Genomic DNA, 16611 nt, shown 5'->3' with positions numbered 1-16611 from the left:
AAGTAGGGCGATGACGCCATCAGTAACCACCTCAGAGTCAGTTACCCTGGCAACATACTCTGTGAAACTAACCTGCTCACTGGCAGGTTTTCTTCAACTAACCCTGAGTTTCTCCTGCTCTTAAGTGGAAGCCTGCAGACGGAAGGCAGTGGCAGACATGGCGTGTCCTTTTAGTCAATTTGATATATTCTAGGGTTTCCAGGTGTGATTGGCTGCATAGATGGCACTCACATTCCTATCATAGCTCCTTCAATAAATTAAGGAGATTATGTGAATAGGAAATCTGTCCACAGCATTAATGTACAGGTAGGCCTAAATAGTAGCCTTTAACATTCCAAATGAAATATACTTCACTATACAGCTAATTTCTGTTCTCCACTGTGAAGATCATATGTGACGCAGCCCACATGATAAATAATGTGGAAGCGAAGTGGCCTGGGTCTGTGCATGACTCACGAATGTTTCATGAGTCTACACTAGTGCCAGATTTGCCCGTGGTGAGTTTATATATATAGTTTATATATCCAGTATATAGTTATATCCTATGATCAATATTTTGTTTCCTCCTATTGCAACTGAAACAATAAAGTGTATCTTGTATTATCATAGGAGAGTTTGATGTTTATCTACTCGGAGACAGAGGGTACCCCTGCCAGCGCTATCTGCTGACCCCTTACCCTGACCCTGACCCTGGCCCACAGCGACACTACAACTTGGCTCACTGCAGGACACGAGCCAGAGTGGAGATGACCATCGGCATACTCAAGGCCCGGTTCCAGTGCCTTCGTAGGCTCAGGGTCACCCCGGAAAGGGCTTGTGACATTATAGTGGCATGTGTGGTTCTCCACAACATTGCCACTATTAGAGGAGAACAATGTCCTACTCTTTCCCCAATGATCCAGATATAATAATCCTGACCCCCCTGCTGATGCACGAGATGCACGAGATGGAAGAGCTTTTAGAGGCATGATATGCTTCAATCATTTCTAACTGACCCATCCAGTGTCAAAGAACGACATTATGCCTCATTTTATGGGGTCTTCCTTATTTCCTAGAACGGCAAATGTTGTACAGTTGTTAATCCTTTGTTGTCGAAACAATTAAAAAACATCCACCTGTGGGCACGTCACCGACCTTTAACTGATGGTCCAGCAGTTGTATTTCCTTTTTTGTTTTGGTGATCTGCAGCCTTATGTGCTCCATTTCTAGGTGTGATTTGTTCATTTGGGATTCTAAATATACTTTGTAAAGTTGTTTCACAGGGAGCTATAGGAACATAAATTACGTTGAATTTCACAGTGCCATGTCTACTTAGTGTCATTGTAAATTGTGGGTCAATGCTGAACAACATTTTACTGAGGTAAGCTGTGCTGTGGAGGTTGATGGACCTTCTTCCTCATTGTAACTTCCGGCATTGCTCTGTTAGAGAGAAAGAAGTTGCAAGTGGTATTGTGGAACAATTAACTGAAACCAAAGTTATCAAAAAAAAAAAAAGGTGTAAACCTCAACAGGCCTCTCTGCATCTTCCCTCTCTGTGGCAGCTGATAAGGTGTCTTCATCATCCTCCTGTAATGAAACAGAATGTTTGTGTTAAATTCTACCCATTATGACAAATCTGTGGAATATTAAGAGTACTTACAACAGCATGGAGGTGTGTTATGGCAGAAGGCTCCACGAGACAGATTACACCATCATCAGTAACTGGTAGAAGATAAAGATTAGACAGTTGATGATTACCCAGAAAAGTGCCCCACCTAATTACCTTTTTTTTTTTACAATAGTGTGCAGGACCCATCAACATTTTTCAAACTGAGTCACCTTAAAATAGATTGATATCTGAAAGCAACAGCAGTCAATTACAAAGAACTGTAGCCTACTGCTACAAGAAAAAAAATCAGTGTGGCAAGTGGTTTCTAAGATGAATGGGTGGCCATTACTGAACACTAGAAAAAGGATTAATGTACATGCCATTCATTTGAATAACTTACCTCTTATGTAGGCCCCTATGTCCTGGGGCGTGGCTGGGTCCGATGAGCTCCCCCCAGAGATGCCCTCAGCAATGGGTCGCCCACTGTTGTGACTGAGGGCCATCTCTTCAGCCTCTGTGAGAGGTGGTGGTGGTGGACCGCCACCTGTTTTGCGTGCCTCTGCCTTTTTTCTGTTGGCTATAATGGAGGTCAAATTTGACGATAACCAGAAAACACAAATTTGGAGACTTGTATTTATAAAAGGCATTTAGGTGTTGCTTTCATATAGACAATATTAAATACTGGCAGTGTTGGGATTTTTCTTTGTTTAGCAGATTTCCCTAATTACTTAAATATATCTATCACATGTTGAATGCAGCCACTAAATGCTGTTTAATGAGGGCAGGCTAAACAACATCACAATTGCTTGTACTTAAATGATACCTTACCTGAACTACATTTTTATATTTCATTTTTAGTTGCTGCCAAGTCCGTTTGGGGCCTGTTGGGTTGCACCTGTGCGCACAAACACACATATGGAATATAATTGTTGAATAAGTGGAACATTCAAGCAGAGCCGGATTAAATAAATGGACTACACTAGGCAGACTGTATTTTTTGGGCCCCCCTCCATCGATAACCTAACCTAACCCTAACACTTACCAAAGTTACTAATAAAAGTTAATTCACATTTTACATAGCGTTAGCTGTGTTAGCTGTTAGCGTTAGCTGTTAAAATCTCCCACCGCGAAGTTGAAGCTGAGAAAAAATTGTAAAGATTTTGAATGAAGCCAAAAAAGGAAACTGCTTCTAGGCAACATTCTGCTGCACATGCACCAACTAAATTAAGAGAATGTGCAGAACATGGTACGAAGTCAGCATTAGGATTTATATTTTTTATTCTTGCCTGCAGTCCAGAATATTTCCCTGCCATATTACTTGCATTGTCGTAGCTCTGCCCACGACAGTCCATCAAATTAATGTCCAGTTCTTTGAACTCAGATTTGAGTGTTTCCTCCATGTGCTCTGCAGTATGACCATGTAGTGGTATGAACTCCAAAAATCTCTCGACAGGCTCCCCACTTTTCTTCAGGACATAGCGAATTATCAAAGCGAGCTGATCAACATGTGTGACATCAGGTGTTGAGTCCACAATGATGGAGAAATACTTGCCATCTTTAACTTCTTTTACAATGGCACGCAGAACCTTCTCAGCCATCAGCTGAATAAACTCATCACAAACTGTAGAGGACAGGTAACTGGTATTTCCCCTGCCCTTGTTTCCGTATCTGGCTAGATGTTCTGACAGTAGTGGATCAAAGCGACTAATTAACTCCAAGCATCCCAAAAAGTTCCCATTGTGGGAGACTCCTGTTGCTGTACTATGTTTGAATCTATGCGTGCATTTTTATTTCCAAGTGATGATAGACTTAGCACAGCAGTGCGATGATCCATACAATTCTCATGTTCATGCAAGCGATTAGCACAGTTTTTCCAGTCATTAAACGCGGCCCGAAGACGCGTCTTCCGCCGCGTCTTCGGGCCGCGTCTCCGGGCCTGGCTGCGGGCCTGGCTCGGCCTCTGGCTGCGGGCCTGGCTCGGCCTCTGGCTGTTTATTGTTCCGCTTAGTCTTGACCCGCTGACCTCCCCTCGGACTTAACTGATTGGTGTTAATGTGACGTAACGTTAAGATAAACAACGTCACTATTTTTAGTTAATTAATATATTTTGATATATTATCACTGAAATAAATAGTAGGTAGGACATTTGTATTGGCTATTTTTTTATTTATTTTTTTACTTCTGTCTGGGCCCCCCCCCCCCCGCCAATCAGGCCCTAGGCACGTGCCTAGTTTGCCTTTGGGTTAATCCGGCTCTGCATTCAAGAGAAAACATTTTATTTTTCTCAAATAAATACTCACGCATTGACTCGGTCAGTTTTTTTTCCCCACGCAAGCTCCCGCTTTTTGGCTGCTGCCATAGTATTGCTTTTGAGTAAAAAGATATGCTCGCTTTCTGCATATGCAGTCACTAAGATTTGCAACTCCGCTGGGGAGAAGTAGGAGGAACGAGGCTTGCTAGTACTTGTTGCCATGGTGAATCATGTTATCTGTGTTCCATTGATGAGGGCTTTTTATATCCTCATGCACAAGCTTCACTCAGAGTAACCTTGACTCAGAGTTGATTGAACTAAGCGTTATCACCTGTTCTGAAACCGAAAATTCAGAGTTTTACAGCTCAGAGTTGGTCAACCTAGACTTAAGGTTTTAACTTAGAGTTTGTTTAACCTGCTTTCTGAAACGGGCCCCTTGTCTTGTTTTGTTGTGTTTCCCTGCGTTTCCTGTTTTACTTTCGTACCCCTGTCTTGTTTCTCCCCATGTCTGGTCAAGTTTCCCTCCCGTGTGATTACTGCTCCCTCCCCTAATGTGTTTCAGCTGTTACTCGTTGTGTGCCCTGTGTTTGGTATTTAAGCCCTTGTCTTTCCTTTGTTCCCCGTCGGATCATTGTGGTGAGTTGTGTCCTGCGTTTTCCCTGCCTCACCTGTGTTCGTGTTCCTTGCCCTTTGCGTTAATAAATTATCCTTTACCTGAACTGTCTGCTATTGGGTCCTACCTGCCTGCCTGCCACCCGCTAACTGTGACAGAATGATACGACCATCATTGGACCCAGCGGGCACTCTTTTTGCTCTGAGTTGGAGGTTGTGTTGGGGGCGTATGTGCAGAGCTGTTGCTTCAAGGCCCGGGTTGGAGGGTGCCTTACCCGAGTGGGCAGTCGAGCTTCTCAACCCGTTATTTTGCCTGAGAGCTATATGCTACTGCCACCGGACTTTGGCGATCGTCTTAAGCCTCCACGTTCCTGCTTCCAGCCGCAGCCCCCGGTCTCTGCTTCCAGCCTCTACCCCCGGCCCCCAGCTACCAGCCTCCTCCTGCCTTACGGACTATCAGATTGGGGGTGGTGAGGTTGGAGTGCCATCCGGTTCCACACTACTCTCCAGCTCCTGAGCTGACTCCGCCCCCGAGCCCTGTCCGGTTCCTGAACCCACTCCTCCCATGGGCCTTTCACACCGCCGCAAAATCGGAGCCCGTTCCGGGCCAGTTCGGAGCTAGGGCCAGGGTTTTGGTTTCACACCGCCAGAGAACCGGCTCCGGCCTCTAAAAAACGGTTCAACTCCAGCCCCACTTTTGAGCTGGGCTAGAACTAGAGCCGCTTTTATGTCGGGGGCAGGGGGCGGGGTTAGCTGTACCTTCATAAACAGGAAGACCAACGAAGACCGCCATTTTTAAAACACCGAAGTAAACAATGGACGTGAATCAGTGTATGGTTCGTTCTTTGAATATTCCTATTTAAAACAGTCGTTTTTTGTTTTTTTCTGATTTGGTTTTGAATCGGAAAAAGGGCAAAAGGAATAAACAAATAATCGGCATTTTATTAGTTTTTGTGTGTTGGTTTTTTAAACCCGAAACAGAAAAACAAAAATAGATACATTTATAGTTATAGGCTACACCAGAAGGCAGAACGCAGCGGAGCCAACCACCTAAACCAGCAATAGACTGTCTAATTATATTTAGCCTTAGTTATGGCCGCACTTGAACCTCATGGTGATTTTATTCATGAACTATTTGACACTGGAAAGACACACGACGCGATCAGTACCGCTCTAAAGCAATCTGGTGCCCCGAAGTGCTCCGTTATGACGGTGAGGAGGTTCTGTGTGGAGCACAACCTTCGAAGAAGAAATCTAGTTTCCGATTTAGTTTCAGATCGTCCACTCGCAGACTAAGTCGCCGGCTCCCACAGAAAACAATAAAGCTGGCCATTGTAGAATGCGAGAGACTCGATGGAACGTTTGAAACGTCTTTATATGTATTTTCTTTAAATCCGCATGCCCTTTTCCCGGCATTCATTGTGGTTTTATCTAAATATCACGCAAACAAAACAAGCAACTGGATTATTCAGTTTTCCCGTTTTGATTTAAAAAACAGAAAAATACTGTTTATTTGTATATTCATTTTGCCCTTTTTCGGCTTCAAAACCAAATCAGAAAAAACTAAAAACCACTCTGTTAATTGTTTTTTCTGATTTTGTTTTAAATCGGAATATTCAAAGAACGAACCATACACGGATTGAATCGAAGATGAAATTGTTGTTGTGTTTGAAACTGGCGCGAGGGTTCTTCTTCTTACAGTTCCGGCAGGGCGGGGGGGTTGCTGGGAAAGCGGAGACATTTGCAGTGACGTCATGACGTTGCTCACCGTTTCACACCGGCAAACCAACTGGTTCTTAACTGGGATAAGGCTGGAACCTGTTTGGAACTGACCCTAGCACCAGCCCGGAACTGGCTCTTGGTTCTTTTTGGTGTGAAAGCCCCACCAGAGGGCATCCCGCCTTCTAAACCTTTCAGAAGGGGCCCGCCCTCTACCTTGCCTTCCTGAGGGGTCCCGCCTTCTAAACCTTCCAGAAGGGGCCCACCCTCGACCTTGCCTTCCAGAGGCGTCCCGTCTTCTAAACCTTCCAGACCTTCCAGAAGGGGCCTGCCCTCTACCTTGGTCAAGTTTCCCTCCCGTGTGATTACTACTCCCTCCCCTAATGTGTTTCAGCTGTTACTCGTTGCGTGCCCTGTGTTTGGCATTTAAGCCCTTGTCTTTCCTTTGTTCTTTGTCGGATCATTGTGGTGAGTTGTGTCCTGTGTGTTAGCTGTTTTCCCCAACCCAGCCTCACCAATATGCGTACAGATCGCACGGTTTTACACTTTCAAAATGCGTGCAGTACATACGCCAAATGACAATTTGGTGTATGATACTCAAAACCCAGCTTTAACTTCTGTGGAGGGCAGATGCGTCCACATACCACGCATCATTTTATACCCATACCGACGTCACCAGCGAGGCATGCTGCGTTACCAAAACAGTCTCACTCCCTACTCGTCAAATGTGTGATGCATTGCCAAGGATTGAAATGTAGACCTTTCAATCTGCCCAGAGAGTTTACATCCACCATTGTGACTGCAGCCTACATTCCCCTGGATGCTAATGCTGCATTTGCATTGAAAGAACTGCGCAATGGTATCAGTAAACAACAGACCCTGACCCCCGAGGCAGCCTTTATTGTTGCGGGTGACTTCAACCACTCCAACCTCCACTCCAAGTCCGTACTCCCCAAATTCCGCCAACATGTCTCCTGCCCCACTAGAGGAGACAAGACATTAGACCATGCTTACACAAACATAGCTGATGCTTACAAAGCTGTCCCCCTCCCCCACCTTGGTCAATCTGACCACCTCTCTTTGTTCCTACTGCCTAAGTACTCCCCACCCATCAGACGGGTGAAACCCACAGTGAGGATATGGAAGAAATTAACCCTAAATGTTATGGTAAACTATGATTATTATTAGGCCTATAAAACATATAGATACTTTAATGGTGGAAGGTAGCTGATCACCTCTCCCCTATAAGTTAGGTTTGACATGGAGCCAGGGAGCAAGTTCACTCTGTTCCTATATCTTGTGTGCTTTTTCAAGGGTAAGCTGACATGTACACCATCGTTCTGTATGCATAATGGTTGATGTATGTTAAAGTAAAGCTGTGTCCTGGAAAATATGCTATGTAAATCAACATTTGTGGTTAATGAATGGTCAAGGGTAAAGCTGTGACGTGGAAAAATACGCTATGCAAATCAACATTTTATGTAAGTCTGACCTCATATTAAGGATTGGGTATATATGGAGCAGGACGAGAATCATTCTGGAGTGTCTTTGCAAACCTCACTCGGCTTTGTTGTTGCTTGCTTACGGGTAGCAATAAAGTCTCTGTCAATACTTGATCCGGACTCTCCGATTCCTCTTGCGCATAGCTAGTTGAAGTGAATTAAATAAGTCGTTAATAGATTTCACGACAAGGACAGTCAAGGTTAGCCAAAGGGAGCAGACTCTGCACTTCAGCAGCGCTTTGGTAGCACTGTCTGGAGGGATTTTGCCACTCAGGCCACCATCGACTCCCACATGGACATTGACATATACGCCTCCTCTGTTCTGAAACATATGAACTCTGAAATCAACAGTGTCACCACCCTCAAACGGATTACCACATTCCCAAACCAGAAGCCATGGATGAACAGAGAGGTCCGACTCCTATTGAAGGCACGCAACATCGCCTTCAGTTCAGGTGATGCTCGGGCCTATAGCTCATCCAGGGCTAACCTGAAGAGGGGCATCAAAGCGGCCAGGCAGTGCTACAATCAGAGGATCGAGGAGCACTTCAAGAGCAAATCTGACCCCCGACGCATGTGGCAGGGCATCCAGGCCATTACGGATTACAAACCGGCCACCATCTCCCCCCCATCCAGTGACGCCTCCCTTCCTGATGAGCTTAACCACTTTTATGGACGCTTTGATAGGGAAAACAGGGAGGTGGCCATCAAGGCTGTGCTCCCTGCAGACCACCAGCCCCTCACTCTCTCCCCCATCGACGTGTATGCAGCACTGAGCAGGACTAATGCACGGAAGGCTGCTGGACCTGATGGTATCCCCGGACTGGTCCTCAGGGCCTGTGCTGTGCAGCTGACTGAGGTCTGGACTGACATTTTCAACCTGTCACTGGCCCAAGCAGTTGTCCCCGTGTGCCTCAAAACCAACTCCATCGTGCCGGTGCCAAAACACTCCACTGCAGCGAGCCTGAATGACTTCCGCCCAGTTGCACTTACCCCCATCATCTCAAAGTGCTTCGAGAGGCTGGTCCTGGCTCACCTCAAAACCTGCCTGCCACCCACACTGGACCCTTTCCAATTCGCCTACCGCTAGAACAGGAGCACAGAGGATGCCATCTCCACGACACTCCACTCCGCCCTCTCCCACCTTGACCTCAACAACACCCATGTCAGAATGCTGTTTATTGACTTCAGCTCAGCGTTCAACACCATCATCCCCTCCCAACTGATCACCAAGCTTACTGAGCTGGGCATCAACACCTCCCTCTGCACCTGGATACAGAACTTCCTAACCAACAGACCACAGTCTGTCAGGTTGGATAACCACACTTCCTCAACCCTCACCCTGAACACTGGCGTTCCACAGGGCTGTGTGCTGAGCCCCCTCCTCTACTCCCTCTTCACCTACGACTGTACACCCATACATGGTTCCAATACGATTGTCAAGTTTGCAGACGACACTACGGTGATTGGTCTCCTCAGCAACAACGATGAGACGGCCTATAGGGAGGAGGTCCAGCACCTAACTGCATGGTGCGCCAACAACAACCTGGCTCTCAACACTAAGAAGAAGAAAGAGCTCATTGTGGACTTCAGGAAGTCTAGAGGTGGCACACACACAACGGAGGTTGGGCGTGTCACCAGCTATAGGTTTCTGGGTGTCCACATCTCAGAGGACCTCTCTTGGACCCTCAACACCTCTACACTGATCAAGAAGGCTCACCAGCGTCTCTTCTTCTTGAGGAAATTAAAAAAGGCCCATCTGTCTCCTCAGATCCTGGTGAACTTCTACCGCTGCATCATCGAGAGCATCCTTACCAACTGTGTCACAGTATGGTATGGCAACTGCTCTGTCTCTGACCTGAAAGCACTGCAGAGGGTTGTGAAAACTGCGCAACGCATCATCGGTTCCTCTCTCCCCTCCATCGAGGCTGTCCAGAACATTCATTGCACTAATCCATGCTAGTTGACTGAACAATTATCCCTCTACTTGAATGTACATATCCCCTTTATCAACACCCATAGTACTCTATTTATTTTATTATATTATATTTATATTTACTGCACTTATGGTACCTCTATGCTGCTCTGATATTATATAATTCATGTACAAACTGCACTTTACTGCTCTTTTGCACTTCTGGTTGGTCACATAACCTCATTTCGTTGTACTCTGCACAATGACAATAAAGTGAATCCAATCCAATCCAATCCAATCCCTCAGAAGTTTTGCCTGTGGTTCCTAGTGGTTCAGAATGTGGTGGAAAAACAGTTTTTCAGATAGGAAGGTCCCACCGCCCTGAAATTTGAATACCTTATTCTAGGGCCTAACTGGGACCACCGCACCGAAACTTGGCCCGGTCGGACCCCGAGGGCAGGAATTCTAGGGCCTAATTGGGACCCCCGCACCGAAACTTGGCCCGGTCGGACCAAGAGGGGGGGCCTGCCCTCGGTGTCCGACCGGGCCAAGTTTCGTAAAAACACATGTTCAAGTTGAATGATAATGCATGAATTTATTCTTTATTCTGCCATAGTATTTTTTCTTGTCGTTGTAGCAGCTAAATGCATTGTGTTTGTTTGTGTGTGTGTGTGTGTGTGTGTGTGTGTGTGTGTGTGTGTGTGTGTGTGTGTGTGTGTGTGTGTGTGTGTGTGTGTGTGTGTGTGTGTGTGTGTGTGTGTGTGCGTGCGTGCGTGCGTGCGTGCGCGTGTGTGTCTGTGTGTCCACTGCCCAACCCCGCCCATCCTCTGGTGTTGAATAGTTCTGACTGAGTTTTCATAAAGATTATACAATACATATTACACCCCAACTGTTTCTGCGGTGGGTTTTGAAAGTACCCAAGAAAACCGTGACCCGCGCCTTTGAGGTTTTCACCCGCGACTCCGTTTTTAAAACAACCAGTGAAGCTTGCAAACAGGCATTACCGTCACCTTCACTGTACTGGCAGCGATGGGAAGTTTCCAAATAATTATAATTTATTAAATATGTATTGTATTTATTTATGTATTGTATATAACCAGGAATTTATGTATTTTATAACCTTGTTGGTTGTGCTTTCTTCAGGCGCCTCCAAAGCGCTACGCGCAGATACTGTAGATATAGCACGCTATTTTACGTTGAAATGCGACTTAATCCAGTGTTCACGAAAACATACACTGTCGACGTATGCTTTTGGCGACTGGGTTGCCCAGATATACAAAGTCAGATAAATATTCAAATGTTATAATTATTATTACTATATCATCAACATCATCGTCATTATTATGATTTGTTTTACCTTAACACCGGAGCTGAATAAAATTATGCAAGATCAAAGTAACCAAAGGTAGATGGCTCTGATGGTCTGAGTTGTTGTTTTTTTTAGATCATGTCAAACAAATCAATAGTTGCATAATGTGACGGCATCACCGTTGTTGATTTCCTTTCGTCTATATCCCTACGGTGAGGGATTAACATGAATGTCTATCTGATTGACCCCCGTGTTGAAAAACGCCGCAAAAGGTATAACATGAATGTCTATCTGATTGACCCCCGCGTTGAAAAACGCCGCAAAAGGTACCCATCTTTCGTCGGAAATTGACGCCAGGGATCCTTGGCCATGCGTCACACCTTTAGTAGTAGGGAGTGAGACTGTGCTGGGAACGCAGCATGCCTCGCTGGTGACGTCGGTATGGGTATAAAGTGATGCGTGGTATGTGGACGCATCTGACCTCCAAAGAAGTTAATGCTGGGTTTTGAGTATCATATGCATGCGGAATTGTCATTTGGCGTAGGCCCTACGTACTGCACGCATTTTGAAAGTGTAAAACCGTGCGATCTGTACGCATATTGGCGAGACTGGGTTGGTTTTTCCGGTGTTACCTGCGTTCCCCGTGTTCTCCGTGTTCCTGCCTTTTTGCATTAATCAATGACCCCTTACCTCTAATGTCTGCTATTGGGTCCTACCTACCTGCCAACCGCTAACCGTGACAATGAGCACACCATGTGAATCGCCAAGCACCACCACACAATGATGCAGGCTAGAAATACCATCTGCCTCCAGCAAAGAAAACTCCCGATCTAAAAAATACTCTCTGCTATACAAAGTGATTGTAATTTGGTCTTACATGACATACATTGCGCTTAGGCCAAAGCAATTAAATCATTGGGGCCACTTACAGTCATACAAGGATTTAAACAGTCCAAAGCTTTTATAGTGCGGCACTTTGACCACTGACAAGACACAATAACACCAAGGATAATTACGCATCAAAGATTTGGCCTCTCAGAAACTAACCTCCACAAAGATTATATAGATAAACACCCAGACTTGAGTTATTCATCTTTCTGCACTCCCCTTCGTTCCCTTCTACATCAAAGCACTCCAGACATCTTATTGAAAGAGCTGTCACTGCCAATACCATGAAAAGGCAAAGACTATGCTTGACGTTTTGAGAGAACATTGGGTTGCTCGTTATCAAAATAAGAATAATTTCTCTCTATGTGTTGTCCCTTCAAGATTCGGGTTCCAAAGAGCCATTTTAAACTTCTCACGAAAAGAGAGCAACAACTTGCATGGGAGGGAACGTTAGAAGAACTGCAGAATGATCGTCTCCTTCTGCAAGAGAATGATGTTGCAAATGGGAAAACATTCTATGAAATGGTGGGGAAAAGTCTCACCAACATCCAGTTCCATGTCAAAGATAAAGAAATGGCGCACTAGGCTGAACTCCTTCAACCCATGAACAAATCAGGTCATTCCTGAGGGGCAGAAGATCTTTTGCAGATCATTGTCCTGTTTTCACTTTGAATCAAAGACGTGTCAGTATTTCCCTCCATCCGTGTTTGATCTCAATGAGCATATATAGTGCTTCTGCTCACACGTGGAAATAGGTCCTGTTGCTATGTTAACGGGGGAAATGGGAGAAGGAGTTCACACAGAGATACGGCGGATCACATTAACTGCGGAGACGGGCCTGCTGTGATACACGGCAAGAACCGTTGGTTAGCAAAAGCGTATTGATACGCATCGCCAAGATATTAAAGTGGAATGCTTTCATCCAAATGGGCCTGCTAGACAGATTCCTCCAGAAAGAGGAGCAAAGGATGTGTGCTTCTTTCCATTCCTCAAAGGAAAAAACATTCTGGCAAAGGCTTAAAGGAGACATATAATGGTGTTTAACCAACAAGTAGGCCTAAACATAGTATTTGAGTTCCAGAAAACAAGTGATTGTTGCCGTTTGCGGACTCCTGGAGCTCTATATCTACATAATATAATATAATATATAGGTATTTATATAATAGCCTATTATATCTAATATCTCAGACAAAAGCTATGTGCGCCTTGGATGATATTATGATTCACAAAGACTGCGTCTAGTACTTCCGCAAACAAGTGGGGGTTATCTCAGCCATGGTTGAGAAGAATTGGGAGAAAGGAACTTTGGCCTCGACTCTCTGAAGTCCATTTTGAGGCGTCATGGAGGAGAAAGGGAGTGTTCTCCAGAAGCTGAGCTGCCGGACTGCCGCCGAGCTCCCCCCGCCGGAGCTGCCGGACTGCCGCCGAAGCTTAGGTGGCAGTTCAGCTCCCGGAGTAGGCCTACACCCGCCGGAGCTGCCGGACAAGCTTCGGGGAAGTGGGAGGTAACCTTCTACGTAGAAGGGGTGCCGAAACTGACTCACTCGGTAACTATAGGCAGGGTGCTCACAGAAATGCATATCTCACTCAAAAAATCATGTACAGATCTTTTTGTATGCGTGTGGGAGCACCAGAGACCCAAAACAACACCCCAAATCCCAGGAAAAGTGTTGTTTGCATAATGTCCCCTTTAAGCCGACTGCCGCGTTTCCACTGCAGGGTGCGGAACGGATCGGATCGCAAAGGTGCGGTAGGGAGGGGGCGGTATAGCCCAGCTCAGTTCCGAGGTCGCGTTTCCACTGCCGACAGTACCCTTTGTGGTAGGCCGGATGTCGATCGCCGCGGCAACTACGTAAACATCGTAAACAACGTCTTCCTCCCCCAGAATGCAGACAAACGTCTCCACCTCCTTGTTCGCCCAAGCAAGCTTTTTACGCGACATGTTAATTGTAAAGAATAATACCTCGAGGCTACTGTTTGTTTGTTTTTATCCCCGCGTCACCCGGAAGTGACGATTCTGTCGACCAATCAACGGAGGGGGGGTGTAGCTAGAATTTCACGGGACCCTTTCAGGCGTCTGGTCTCGTTTTGGGTACCGCAACGGAGGAGTCCCGAGAATGGGGCCGGAACGGGTACGGCAAAGTCCGGGTCACGCACACTTTTGGCGGTGGAAACGCGACCCGACCCGCACCTTTGCGATCCGATCCGTTCCGCACCCTGCAGTGGAAACGCGCCAGACTTGGCCCATCATCTGCTAGTCGTGCAAGCAGCACCATAGATATATTTTACCCCTCTGCTGAGGTGATGGACTATATACAGAGAACGCCCATCAGTTTCTGGGGTAGGAGGTCAAAAGATACAGATAAAAGCAGCATGAGATCAAAGCGTATGAGATACAATGTACATTTCTTCATCTAAACATTGTTTTTTTGCACAATATAGAATATGAAGGTGTTGGTGCAGTGACAATAAATAATTTAATAGTAGTAAATATTTAGTAGAATACTCTTCCTAGTCAAGAACATTCATTACATGAATATGTTGTGTATAGTTTCATGTTTTTTTCTAGTTCCTATTGAAACTGGATATTACACTGTAAAAATTGCTACTTCTGAATAAGTATATATTACAATGCCTAAAAGTCATTTTTCTTTCCTTAAATTTTTTCCTTGCACCTGATGTTAGATGTGTGATGAACAAAGAAAATACAGAATAGGAGTGCAAGTAATTCACGAAATCCCCAACGCCATTTAACCCAGAAGACCCAAAAATATTGATATAGGCCTACATAGGAGAACAACAGCCCCCAGTGGGAGTTTACAGGGAAAAGTGAGTCTTGTCTCAGAAGTCTATCTGATTGGATGTCTGTACTTGGGTTCATCCTAACTTGATTGATTGGTGTGAAGGAAAACACTTCTCTGCCCTGTTTGGGAAACCATTCAAAAAAATATATGGATCTAAAAACGATTGCATTGATGTAGTCCCCCCGAAAGGCCTCTGTTTGAGTCATAGGATACAACGCAAATCGTAACATTCGAGACACCGGGTGGACGGATCACGTGCCAATTTTCGCCGGTTCCCGCTGCGTTGCTGCTTGGCCCGAACGCACCGTCTCTCCACAGGCTGTGATCGATTTATTCGATTCTGCATTTGATTCCAGCAATTCTACCTCTCTCATATCTCCATGCACCTCGTGGAGTACGCTCCACATCCCCCCGCCCCTCAGGCATGTGCTTTTCCCATTTATGATGGCGCTCAAAGCAATGGGCGCTCGGATAATTCATCTCAAGCACCATCATCTAAAGGCATTTTTACACTGCCAACAGGTACGGTCGCTGCTTGGCAGATGTTACTATTTCACTGTCTAGCCTGCCTGTGTAAAACCGAGGGGGTATATTTCCCCTTCGTCAAGGAGCCGGCTTTCTTGGTTCATTGGAGCAGTCGGGACTACGCACGGAGACGTCATTAGAATAATTTGCATGCTAGGAATGTTTTTTATTTATTTTTTATTCAAGTCATTCAGGTGCAAGAATGAGTAAACTACATCTGAGTATAGGCTATTAACTCCACTTAGAACTATTCATGTTAATGTCGCTGATCGAGTAATCACCTCTACCCGTGTCCCTCCCTGGTACCGAGATATCGTATTTACTTGAAAATGAAACCCTCAATATGTGTGGTTCGAGAGGGGAGATTGGGGTAGGCTACATAGACATCCGGACACATTCTGACACATTTCGGAGATATTCCCGGACACATTGCAGAGACATTTCCTAAAAACAAAAAGTTTTAAATAAGACAGGCATAATTTGAAGTGTCTCGCCAGCCTGTCGCATATCAATCAGACACCGCTAATGTGCTTGTGGAAATCACACGTAACCGCACATTGCGGTTAATGTAAACAATTCAAACCTACGTAAGTGTGCAAGCCAAGGCGAATGTTCAATTCGTCAAATCTGATGAGGTGATGAGGTGTAGCGCGCTGCCATTGAGTGCAACCACACCGCGGGCCGCCGTTCAACACCATGGAGAGCAGCAGATTAAAGGCACCCAGTGCAACTTTCGAGGCTTAAAAATAAACATTCAATTTCTAGTCTTTTTTACACGTAGTAAGTTTCAATAACTCCATACCATTACATACCGATATTTAAGCAGCAAAGATGAGACGTCGTTGTGTGGTGAGAACTGATACAAAATCGATAACAACAACAATGCCGCCATTTTCTTTATTTTTTGTAACCTACAATAAATAAAGCAGGCTTCCAGTCAATGGAAAAATGGCTTCTCCCCACCGGCGATTGTTGTTGTTTACGATTTTCTATCAGTTCTCACCACACAACGACGTCTCATCTTTGCTCCTTGAATGTCGATATGTAATGGTATGGAGTTATTGAAACTTACTACGTGTAAAAAAGACTAGAAATTGAATGTTTATTTTTCATTGAATGTTTACATAAAGTTGCACTGGGTGCCTTTAAGGGACAGCGCGGAGGATTGGGTAATCAGTTGTTACTGGCCGGGTTATTAGTTGTGACTGTCACTGGCCGATCATTTTTTTATCACACGCACACCCCTCTCTCTCTCTCTCTCTCTCTCTCTCTCTCTCTCTCTCTCTCTCTCTCTCTCTCTCTCTCTCTCTCTCTCTCTCTCTCTCTCTCTCTCTCTCTCTCTCTCTCTCTCTCTCTCTCTCTCTCTCTCTCTCTCTCTCTCTCTCTCTCTCTCTCTAACGTGCTACAGCGAAAGGGAAAAATTATCTTTTCGTATTTTCAAGTAAATCAACAATTGGAAATGAGTCATTAATCACACACATTTTTATTTTCCTCTTAT

The 16611-nt window shown here is 45.3% G+C and overlaps 1 long non-coding RNA gene across 3 annotated transcripts; it reads right to left on the bottom strand.

The window, feature by feature from the left end:
• Positions 1 to 1133: 1133 nt before the first annotated feature.
• LOC132454085 (uncharacterized) lies at positions 1134 to 2417 on the bottom strand. 3 transcript variants are annotated; one of them, XR_009524870.1, is made up of 4 exons: positions 1989 to 2417; positions 1640 to 1701; positions 1504 to 1566; positions 1134 to 1419 (listed from the first exon to the last, which is right to left on the bottom strand). It is a non-coding gene; the product is annotated as an uncharacterized LOC132454085 (long non-coding RNA). The 3 variants fall into 3 exon arrangements; XR_009524869.1 differs by lacking the exon at positions 1989 to 2417 and having other exon boundaries at positions 1134 to 1266; positions 1357 to 1419; positions 1640 to 1963; XR_009524868.1 differs by lacking the exon at positions 1989 to 2417 and having other exon boundaries at positions 1640 to 1963.
• Positions 2418 to 16611: the final 14194 nt, after the last annotated feature.

Source organism: Gadus macrocephalus, chromosome 3, assembly GCF_031168955.1.
Source record: "Gadus macrocephalus chromosome 3, ASM3116895v1".
NCBI classification, from domain to species: Eukaryota; Metazoa; Chordata; class Actinopteri; order Gadiformes; family Gadidae; genus Gadus; species Gadus macrocephalus.
This window is presented reverse-complemented; position numbering and strand designations above follow the sequence as displayed.